We start from the raw sequence: 12404 nt of genomic DNA on the forward strand, positions 1-12404 counted from the left end.
GCAGATAGGAAAATTAAGACATCACTAAAGCAACAACAACAACAACAACAAAACCTAATAATGAATCAAATATCCAAAAGTTGAATGGGCTGCTTTAGAACATAGATTTGTCTTTCACTGAAGTTCTTTGAGGAAAGATTGGGTGAATCATTTTGTCTAGGTACAAGTTAGACTGATTGTACTTTTAGGCACTTTCCAAATCTGAGATTCCATGATACTCTGAGGGACTGAGATTATGTTTGCAAACCCTTTTATAAATATAAACTTTTATATTTTCTAATATCATTAGTGGGCAGCTAGTGGATAAAGCTGTGGACCTGGAATTAGAAAGACTTGAGTTCACATCAAAGTGCAGGCACTTACTGTGTAACCCTGGACAAGTCACTTAACCCTTTTAGCCTCAGTTTCCTAATCTATAAAATGAACTGGAAAAGGAAATGACAAATCACATCAGTATCTTTGCCAAGAAAATGGCAAATGGGGATGGGAAGAATCAGACACAATTGAAATGACTGAACAAAAACAAAAACATCATTAATAGAATGATTTGTCTGGATCCTGCAGAAAGGTATTAGGGATAATTACTCCATCAGCCAATTATTAGACAATTACTATTTGGCAGTCACTATGCAAGATATGAAGGTTACAAAGGCAAAAGAAAAATAGACTTAGCCTCAATAAGTTTATATTCTATTGGGAGGGACAACATACCTATATGTTGTATACCTACAATACCTACAAGATGATCTTGAAGGGAAATTAACTAGTAGCTATAAGAATTATGAAAGGCTTCATGTAGAATGTCTCATGAGCTGATGGTGGTATGGCTGGGTAAAAGGGTACCACCATTAAGTCTGTTTCCCTAGATGAACAGGAAACTAGGGATTTTAATTCTTGAGTAAAGGATGAATGTATTCTATATTTGGGGGACAGTAAGTACAAAGGCACTTAGATGAGAAACAGTGTTTGCATAATGATCAATGGACCAAAGAGTGTCTTACTGACAATGGTATGTAATAAATAATTTGGAGTAGGTTTTTAAAAAATTTTAAATGTCTGACAAAAGAGTTAGCTGAAGGTGATAGGGATCCACTAGAAATTATGAGGTTGAGAATGGAGGGAGGAGACAGATTTTGAGGGGCTTTGAATAGCATATCTAATTGTAATCTATCCTATACCCAATTGAAAGTGATTTTTCTATGTGATATCTTAAGAGGCTATTAGTTTCAATATGTAGTCATAAGAAGCAACCTTGGTGTTTTTACAATGATTTTTTGAAGAAGCTCAATGCTGATGTTACTTTAATTCCTATTGGGTATTTACTTTAAAATATTACTTATCTAAATATGAAAATTATCCCAATTTTCCTAACTTTAATCAAATTACAGAATTTTCTTCTGCCTATTGGCATTTCTAGGTCCTACACTACTATTTTCTAGAATCCAACTTGATTCCTCCTTTGGTTTAGGAAATGGAGCTGGGTTATTACCATGGCTCACATTCTACCATTATACTCAGCTATTTCCTAAATAAGTCATCCCTTTTATTCCACTTCTCAAACTATTTAAAGTCTAGGCTTCAGATAAAATGAATGAATGATTTTGTCAATTGTCAATTTTTAATATTGAAATTCTCCAAAAACAATTTAAAATGAGAGCTATTTCCTAGCATAATAAATAAATTTTGACTTATTCTATTGAGGTAAATTCCTTTAAAGTCATTTTAAAATATAAAAGGAAAAAAAAAGTGGATCTGAAACTCTTTCCAGTTTTTTGGCTATTAATAGTAATTACTTGTAGAGAATGGAAATGAACTTACTGATGTGCAAATAAATCAAGCCTGAAGATCTGTAGCAGGATATGGAACCATTAACTCAGATACCTTATTACCATTAGTGGGTAACTTGGCATGATGATTTATGTGATTGGTACAGCTACTAGGGAGGTATCCTTGGAACTTATTCATCTCAAAATTTTTGCTTACTTTTTTTTCTTCTTTTGGATGGGCAAGATGCTAAAGGAGAAGTTTGAAGAAGAAAGTTGGGGTAGTAATTAGAAAAGAAAGCAAATGCATGTCATATTAATAACCAGTTAATTCACCCCAGCTCTCATTTGGGATCCATTTGGAAAGTTTCAATTTATTTAGAATCAATTAATTATTTAGAATCACTTAAGTACCTACTATGTGTTAGGAACTGTGCTGTGCATTAGGGAATTTTAAAAATGGGAATATGCCATATGTATATAGGTCCATAGGCTCTTAGATTTATAGTTGGGACTGAACTCAGAGGTCATCTAGCCCAACTCTTGTTTTATAGTTGAGAAAAATGAGACTCAGATAGGGTAAGAGATGGGCCCAATATCATATAAGTCATAAGTCTACATCCCATGCTCTATTCATCATACCAAACTGTCTCTCTTATAGAAGTGTAACTTGGTTTTGGAACTCTCTAATAGACTTGGTCATGAAGCAAGGGAAGAACTGGCAGGGTGGACTCTCTGCTGGTGGATGATGTTCCCAGAGTTCCCTATGCTCCAAAGGAGCTGATGTAGAGCAAACTACTTTAAGTTCAACTGTATGATCTTGATGATATGAAATTCAGAAGCCAAAGAAAGGAGACAAAGATAATAGAGCAGGAAGGAGGAGGAAGTAGATGGTAAAGAGGAGGAAGTAGATGGAATTCTGGAACTGGATTCACTTAGGCAAGTCATTTAACTTTTCTCTCTCCATTTATGTGTAAAATGAGGAAATTAATCTCAGGCGTCTCAAGATTTCTTTCAACTCTAGATATGTGGCTTTGTGATCCTGTGAGAATTGATGGCAATTATAAGTGACTACCAGGAGTCCTGACCTTGTGTGGTGGCAATGCAAACATAAATTATCTTCTGGCAAATCCTATGCTCCTGAACCAGGTTGAGTTGGAAAAAGTACCACTGGCTTTTCATCTCTCCCTTCCCTTCTTCCTAGGTACAAAAGGCTATTATGTGCTGGGTCATTTATTATTATTTTTTTTAACTACCCTCCTGCTTTCTCCTAGGTTTGGGAGACATTTACCTTTTTGTTAAAAGTTAACTTTGTTTCTTAAAATAGAAATATGATAAAGCTGTTGATCAACAGAAATAATCATCTCTTTGTGTATCCTATTTGATATTTGGAAATAGGGAGAAAATAAACATTTCTTATTCTAGAAGGGCAAAATTTTTGGATCAGAATGAGTATGGAGGCTTGGAATTTATTTTAATTTAGAACAAATGTCAAAGTGAAAAAGTGGTTTTGAGCTGTTATAAGCCTAACAATGAATTTGGTATCTATAAACCTCTAGAAATAAAATAGCAAGTTGATAAGACTATGAAGGTAACAAAGTAGCAGCATTTTTCTTTTACTTTCATTTTCTTGACTGTGGCCATTTGTTGTGCTAGGCTTTTAAAAACAAGTCACACTCAATAAATGGAGGGGAAGTAGGTTGCTTAGACAAGAAAACAACATGCCTGAAAAATAATGAACTTCCAGGGAATTTCTGCCCAAAGAAAGGGAAGGAAAGGGAATTGTGAGAGTATACTCAATAGATCTTGGGACCCAGTAGATGACTGAGATAGATCTCAGCCACATTAGTTCCCCAGAGACACACCATACATACTTTTATAACTAGAGGGATAGAGATTGTGATAAGACCTGTGATTTCACTGGATTTGAGAACTCTCCATAGAGGAAATCCATCTTTACCAATGCAGGTCAAAATCTTCTCTAGAACTTATAGACTTAGAGATTTGCCCATAGAAGTTAAATAACTTGTCTGAAGTCACGCAGCCAATAGATGTCAGAGGTAGGACTTGGACTCAGCATTTCTTGGATCTCAGGCCAACTCAATCCACTAAGCCACAATGCCTTTTTATATATATTAATAAGTCATAAAATGGCTAATGCTAAGATGGAGCAGATCATCTGCTCAACACTCTTGAGAAAATTGAGGTCCAAAAATGTCTTGTCCAAAGTAAGAGTGAGTTAGTAGAAGAGCCAGAAGCAAAAGTCAGTATTCTTGATTTCATATCAAGAGTTCTTTATGGTCCACCTACATAATCTGTCAATGACCTCAGTGCTTCCTTCTCTCCATGATTTGAAGATATATCACTTCAAAATTCTGTTAATCTTCATTTTAAAGAAGCAAAATTTCTTTTAATCAAGGAACGATGAGGGTTTTTTAATGTGTTACTAGAGTTAAAATTGTTGACATTTCAGTGTACAAGTATATATTAATATGTGAAAGGCTTTGGTCAGATATATCTCTGACCTACATATGGGTTATCAGAATATTTTCTTATACTTTAAAATTAGATTATGAAGTAATTATTAAATTATTGTCTCTGGATATTAAAGATTAATGAAATATCATCAACTTAGTGTTTATTTTGGATCTCAGGGAAGAGCACACACACTGTATTGTGATTATGAAAATTTATATTTACATCAAACACGAATAAGAATAAGTCCAAAAAAAAAGGTTTCTTCTTTATGAGCTAAGTAATGCACAAAAGGGGGGGGGGCGTCAAAATGGCCTCTAGGGGAATTCTAACTTATGCTAGCCTGAAAAATATCCATTTCCCTCTCTGTGCTTGGTTTTAAAAGAGTGAACATCCCAGGGTTTAATAAATCAGCAGCATCACCATCATCATCATCATCATCATAAACACCATTATCATCACAATTAAATTTTAAATTTGGATAACAGGATTGCATTCAATTCAATAGCCACACTGTTGTGTTTCACGTGCTGGAGACACAACACAAGCAACCAAAAGATTAATAATAACAATAACAGGGGGCAGCTGGGTGGCTCAGTGGATTGAGAACCACACCCAGAAATGGGAGGTCCTGGGTTCAAATCGGACCTCAGATACTGCCTAGCTGTGTGACCCTGGGCAAGTCACTTAACCCCATTGCCTAGCCCTTACTCATTTTCTGCCTTGGAATCAATACACAGTATTGATTCTAAGGTAGAGGGTAAAGGTTTTAAAAAAAAAAATAATAATAATAATAACAATAAACACAGTCCCTGCTCTTAAGGGGCAAGGTCATGTGGAGGAATATCAGGGAAGTGCTATCCCAAACCATTTTCCCTAAGAAGTTTAAATGTGTTTTCTTCTTTCTCATGAAGGAACATACAACATTCATTATGGGAATAAAATGTATAGGACATGGAAATGTTGCAAACATCTTAGAGAATGAAACTAAACATCTGACCAAATCCTCTACAAAATACAGGGAATGAATTGGAAATGAAGACCCCAGTACTCTAAAGAAGTTTTCAATTTTTTTCTTATCAGAACCCCTTTAGAGACTGTTTAAAAAGTATTGGGGAGGAGAGGGGAGCTGGGTGACTCAGTGGATTGAGAGCCAGGTATAGAGATGGGAGGTCTGGGGTTCAAATCTGTCCTCAACACTTCCTAGCTGTGTAACTCTGGGCAAATCACTTAACCCCCATTGCCTACCCTTACTATTCTTCTGATTTGGAACCAATACACAATATTGATTCTAAGACTGAAGGCAAAGGTTAAAAAAAAAAAAGGTTTTGAATAGTTTCCCCAAAGCTTTTGTTATGTGGGTTATAGCTATTGATAGTTTCATATTAGGAACTAAAAGGTTTTATTATTATTGTGGAAAGAATTCTGACTTTACAAAACACTCCCTTCTCCAGGAAAAAAAAAAAGGATTTTGGAGATTTCTAGAGGTACCCAGACTACACTCTTTAGAACTATTGCTCTCAAAACTCTCTTCCTACTTTCATAATACTGCAATGTGTCTTTGAACTGGTAACCTTTTCTGAAGGTTAACTGTCTCTGAAATTTGAGACAGTAGAATGATGGAGAAACTTCATATGATTACTATAATTACATTAATTTTAGTAAAATTACATTTTTGTTTACATGTGTTACATATATGTATGTATGTATACACACATATATATATATATATTTGCTTCTCATCACTTATCATAAAAATTAGGAAGTAACAATATTGACTTGTGGAACTAGTTGACAAGCCCAAGCTAAATGGTTCCTCAACCTTCCCTATTAGATTTCTCTGATTCCTCTTTCTCTATTCCTTTCCTTCACCAAAATCTCCTGTATTCTACCACATGTATTTATATCTTTGTACTAATTCCTTTGCCATTCTTTCCACCTAACTCCATCCAAATTAATGACAAAGATTAGATCTGGTCAATTCCTTCACATTGAGATATCTATACACATATTTTGATATTACTTCAACCAAGGAAATTTGCATTTCTAAACTCCTTCCCACTTAGACCAAAGGGAAGAAGCCCTTCTCTGGAATTTCAAGTTAGTGTAATAGAGTATCTTGATGCTCATTGCCTTGAAGGCCACTTTTTAAAAATTTCACCACACCTAACCAGAGTTCTCTGGTACTCTTTAGGGGGATAGGTATCTAGACTCTCTGTAGATAGGTTACTCCATATATAAGGGTTGGTCCTTTATGCTCTAATTCCATTTTTCCACTCACAATCAGATTTACTTTTAAACAGAAATATTTACTTAAGAAGATATAATCAGACTAGCAGTATTGCAGTGATCCAGGACAATTCTGAGGGACTTATGAGAAAGAATGCTATCCACATCCAAAGAAAGAACTGTGGGAGTAGAAACACAGAAGAAAAACAACTGTTGATTACATGGGTTGATGGGGGATATGATTGGGGATTTAGACTCTAAATGATCACCCTAGTGCAAATATTAATAATATGGAAATAGGTCTTGATCAATGACACATGTAAAACCCAGTGGAATTGCGTGTTGGCTATGGGAGGGGGTTGGGAGGAGAGGAGGGAAAGAACATGAATCATGTAACCATGGAAAATTTTTCTTAATCAATAAAAAAATTAGAAAAATCAATTCATATTGAAAAAAAAAAGATGTAATCAGAAATAATACATTTCTTCCAATACAGGAGAGGCATAATCCCTTCTTCATTTTATATTGTTTGTCTTGGTTAAGTAGAAGGGGATTAAGATCAGAGATAGGCTCAATTCTTGTAGAATAGTCCCAGTTCTAAGGCTGAAAGCTCTCTTGGACACAAATTCTAGATACCCTGACTTGTCAGGGTTTTCATTACATTCTGTTTACCTGAACCATCCCATCCTAACTCTAAGGTTGCCATAACTCAAATTCTTAGGTCACCCTGGGGATCACATCTACCACCTGAAATTGAGAAACACAAATGGCATAGAAAAGAAACAAAACACTCCCAGGGAAATTTCTCAAAGTCAGAGATAAAAGAGAAGGTGCAGGAAAAAGGAAGTCCTTCCCTTCTCACTAGTTCAATTATGGTGCCCATGCTATGGATGAACTGTGATATTCCCCTCTGCATAAAGCAAATGCAATCGGGTAAAAAAGAAAGAAAAAATTGCCCAATTTCACCAGTTTTAAAGTCAGAGGTAGTCAGTCAGGGAAGGCTACCCCCAATGAGAGTAGATTCAAATATTGCCTAACAAGGCAATATGGACATGTTCCAAAGGCTCCTCAGGGTAGGTACATGTTAGGCAAATCAAGCATACCCAAATATGCCAAGGCTATATTAGCAAGATTTATTTGTCAATAAAGGATTTTTCCCAAATTGTGTAAAGCAGGGAACCACTTATTTGGCATACACGAAATTACTACCCAAGATGTGTTTTCTCATCCAATCAGTGTTCTTTCTTAACCTTCAGTGGATAAATACCAAAAAGGTAGATAGCAGTAGGAGGCAAGAGTAAGGATGGCAAATAGTAAAAAAAAATATATATATGTTTTTAACGACTTCCTGACTGAACTAAAAATGATGACCTACCACAAGTACCAACTCTAACCCTAATTTCTTGTCGGGGTCAAAAATGTAAAAGGATCCAACTGAAGACTAGGTTTTCTTTCAGTTGATGGGAATGAAATCCATGGCTCAATCAGAGAGCTAAAGAGGAATAGGTCTATATACCTTCACCACTTCTGAGGGAAGGCAGATGACAGTAGTCTTTATGTTTAGTCTCTATGGATACTCATTCAATTTTTCCCTACCTCAGGTCTCCTCTCTCTTTTGTTCCTATCTAAAAATGAAATTCTTGAAAATTATTAATAACTTTATGAAAATTCTCACAATCCTTAATAAGAAAAATGTAAATTAAAGGCTCCGAAGTTTCAATTCACACTCAGAAAATATGAAGAGATAATACAAAAATGTAAACACTCAATGTTGGAAGGTTATGGGAAGGCCATGCACAATGAAATATTGCTAGTAGAGCTATTAATTCCTACAACCACTCTATAAAACAATTTGGAATAATGTGAGAAGTGACTAAACTATTCACTCAGTGGTCTGACCAGCAATCCCATTAGTTGGCATATAAGAAAAGAAGGTTAAATATTGAATACTTCACGTAAAGTGAAGTATTCGTAGCATTACTTTTTGTTGAAACAAAAAAGAATTAAGACAAAGTAGTGCTCATCAAATGAGATATGGTTGAATCAGCTGAGATATATGAGTGAGATGGAATATAATTCTACCATAATTAAAAGAAAATCTGAGAAAAAATTTTTAATTTGGAAATATTTTTGTGTATTTATATATGTATGTATACATGTATCTATAATATATGTATATGTGCATATAGGCACTCATAAATGAATTAAAGCAATAGAACAGTATGAAAAGTGACAATAAACTTTAAAAGAAAGCAGCATTAAAGATACCAGAATTTGAATTAATATAGTGACAAATCTTTGTTCACAAGGTTTGCTGATGAAACATACCTCTCCTCAAAGAGATGGTGATGTCTAGAGATAGAATGATACAGCTTGTCACATATTGTAAGATTAAAATTAAGGTTGGACTAAATATAAGAGAATGTGGTCACCGAAATTAATATATCTCAAGTCAAAATGACTTATCAGTTTTATTTACAAAATAGAAGGAAAGAGAGAGAGGAGAAGAATATGAAAGACGGTAGAGAAAGGAGTTAACAAGCTAAATATTTGTTCCAGGGCTTGGCTCTACTCTGGCAGGGCTCCAGAAGCCCCAGTTGGAGGGCTCAGAGATAAATTAAGCAAGAGTTTTGCCCACAAAGTGGCCTCCTCCTAGGGGGAGGCCTGTTAATCTCTCTGGAAGTCTGGAACAGAGGGTTGGCTTTTTCCACTCACCAAATCCAAAGTCAAGGGGAGAAGATCCCCGAGCAGTCTTTCCAAATGCTGGAGTCCTAGGTCCACACTGAAGAAGAAGGCCTCCAAAGCCTCAAAAGAATTCAAAGACCTCTTCACAGGATGTTGCAGCCACTTTTAAAGACCCTTCTTTGTGTCATTTCTTGTCCCTTTCTCCACTTTACCGGGAACAATTGTAGTCTTTAAATTTGCTTAGGACTGCCTAGGGGGCAGTCAGTAATTTCTGAGTTGTCACCCACTTTAGCAAGTGGGTTACAGACCTCTCCCACATAGGAGTTAAGTAAGGGTATCTTCCCTTTTAGTTGATTAAATTTAAAAGTAAGCAGGGGAGAGTTAATCCCATCTTCACAATATGGTTGATGTCTTTGTTCTTTAATTGCTTCTCTTTCTTCCAAATTGGAGTACTATTGTATGTTAGAAGGGGCAAGTCTGAAAGTAAATTCAAATCTTCAAATCAAGTCAACAGACATTTAATAAGTGCCTACTCTTTGCCAAGCACTATGTGCTAAGCAAGTCGAATCCATTAAAACTAAATAAATAAAAGACAAAAAATCAGAACCTCCCCTTAAGGAGCTTATTATCTAATAGTGATGGAGAGAAATCAACATGTAGATAACTCTATCCACACAAGTTATATCCAGGAGAAATGAAGAATAAAAACAAAGAGGATTGAGAAAGGCTTTTCAAAGTAGCCAAAGAAATCAAGATGCAGAGATGAAGAGGAAAAGAATTACTGGTATGGGAGACAGCTGATGAAAATGTAGGGTAGGGAGGTAAAAGTGTGAGGAACAGCTGGGTGAATAATGTCACTAGATCATAGAATATATAAAAAGGAGCACAATGTAAGAATATTGGAAAGGTAAGAAGGGAACATGTTATGAAGGGTTTTAAAAGCCTAATAGAGGATTTTATATTTGATCCAAGAGACAACAGGCAGTCACTGGAATTTATTGGAAATCACATGGCCAGACCATGGCTTTTGGAAGATCATTTAGATAACAAAGGAGAGATTGACCAAAGTAGAAAGTAATAAAGTAATATTTTTTAAAGCCCGAATAAAATATTTCCTAAGAAAGTTATTAACTTTCTTAGTCTACTGCTTTAGTACGTAGTGTGGATTAATTTGTGATGTTATTGACCTTAATCTATGTTCCCAGAAGTTTTGAAAATATGGTCCTGATTTAGTATTTCCAAAGCCTTTGCTACCAAAGGCATCTAGCCAATTTACTATTAGAAAAAAAACAACAGTCCTAAATTCCAGTATTTTTGAAGTTAACTCGTTTTTCTTTTCTCCTTTATGGAAAAAGAGGCAAAGGTCTTGGCAATAAAGAATTATACAGCTCCAAATTTTTGTACTTAGAAACCTACTCCAGCACTTTAACTTGCTATCATAATAGTCTTGATTGGAAACTCAAGTGTTGAAGCCAGAGCAATTGCATAATTGGAAGATAATCGTCTTGCTTGCTACTGTCTTAAAAGTATGTGTGATAAAGAACAATTAAAATGTATGTGCCTGTGTATGTGTGTGTGTGTGTGTGTGTGTGTGTGTGTGTGTGTGTGTGTTGGGGGGGAGGAGTGTCTTTGTGGTTCATTGGAATGTGTTCCTCATGATTATACATTTACACAAACCACTCCTTTTCATAAGGCTTTTCCAGGTAGTAATTGAAATACAGAAGACAGAACACTGAATTTGGAGTGAGAAATCCTGATTCCAGCAAGTACTGATCTGCATGTGCCATCTTGGATAAATGATTTCAACTTTTTAAGCCTCAGTCCCCAAATACTGAAATGTAGGTCATAATACTTTGATCACCTACTTCAGAGCATGTGAGGATCAAATCAATCATTCAAAATAAGAATTTATTAACTATTTACTTTGTGCCAGGAACTGTGCTAAGTGCTAAGAAGGCAAAGGAGCAAAAAAACTGGTTCTCTCTCAAATATTTTAAATAATATGTTCATAAATAAGTGGATACATGATAGATACTAGGAAGGTAATCCCAATGGGGAAGACATATAAAGTGCCATATATATGTCAATTATTTTCAAGAGACTCACAAAGATTTTCATTATCATGTACTTTAAAATTTTACTGTTTTTAGAGGAGAATGGGAAATCAGATCTATGATTTCACAGAGGACAGGAACTTGTGGTAAGGGAATCCTCTCTATCAATCAACCTCAGCAGCTACTCTGCAGCTTAGACTCCTGAAAAGTTGCTTTAATACTAAAAGGTTATTACTTGTCTAGAGTGAGAAAGTAGTGTAAGAGGCAGAATTTGAATCTAGATCTTTTCTACTTCAAGGCTAGATCTCTTTCCACCATAACACCATTTCTTTGACTTAGCTGAGTATAGAGTATTATGTATGCCTTCTAATCTTAACTTTACTGTATTTATTTTTAAAAAACATATAAAACTGTTTAAAAATAGTGTATTCAAACTATGTATGATCCTCAATATTTGTTGTTGGGTCATGAACTTTTCTTCTCTTTTCCCCCCCTTTTTTTTAAATGACATGATTTTTTTAAACATTTATTAATATTCATTTTTAACATGGTTACATGATTCATGCTCCTACTTTCCCCTTCACCCCCCGCACTCCTCCCACCCATGGCTGATGCACATTTCCACTAGTTTTGTCATGTGTCCTTGATCAAGACCTATTTCCAAATTGTTGGTAGTTGCATTGGTGTGGTAGTTTTGAGTCCACACCCTCAATCATGTCCACCCCGTCCCATGCATTCAAGCTGTTGTTTTTCTTATATGTTTCCTCTCCTGCAGTCCTTCCTCTGAATGTGGGCAGCGTTCTTTACCATAGATCACTCAGAATTGTCCTGGGTCATTGTATTGCTGCTGGTGCAGAGGTCCATTACATTCAATTTTACCATAGTATATCAGTCTCTGTGTACAATTTTCTTCTGGCTCTGCTCCTTTCGCTCTGCATCACTTCCTGGAGGTCTCTCCAGTTCGCCTGGAACTCCTCCAGTTTATTATTCCTTTTAGCACAATAGTATTCCATCACCCGCATATACCACAGTTTGTTCAGCCATTCCCCAATTGAAGGACATACCCTCCTTTTCCAGTTTGTTGCCACCACAAAAAGCAGAGCTATAAATATTTTCATACAAGTCTGTTTATCTATGATCTCTTTGGGGTACAAACCCAGCAATGGTATGGCTGGATCAAAGGGCAGGCATTCTTTTA

The sequence above is a fragment of the Gracilinanus agilis genome, chromosome 3 (genome assembly GCF_016433145.1).
Source record: "Gracilinanus agilis isolate LMUSP501 chromosome 3, AgileGrace, whole genome shotgun sequence".
Lineage (NCBI taxonomy): Eukaryota > Metazoa > Chordata > Mammalia > Didelphimorphia > Didelphidae > Gracilinanus > Gracilinanus agilis.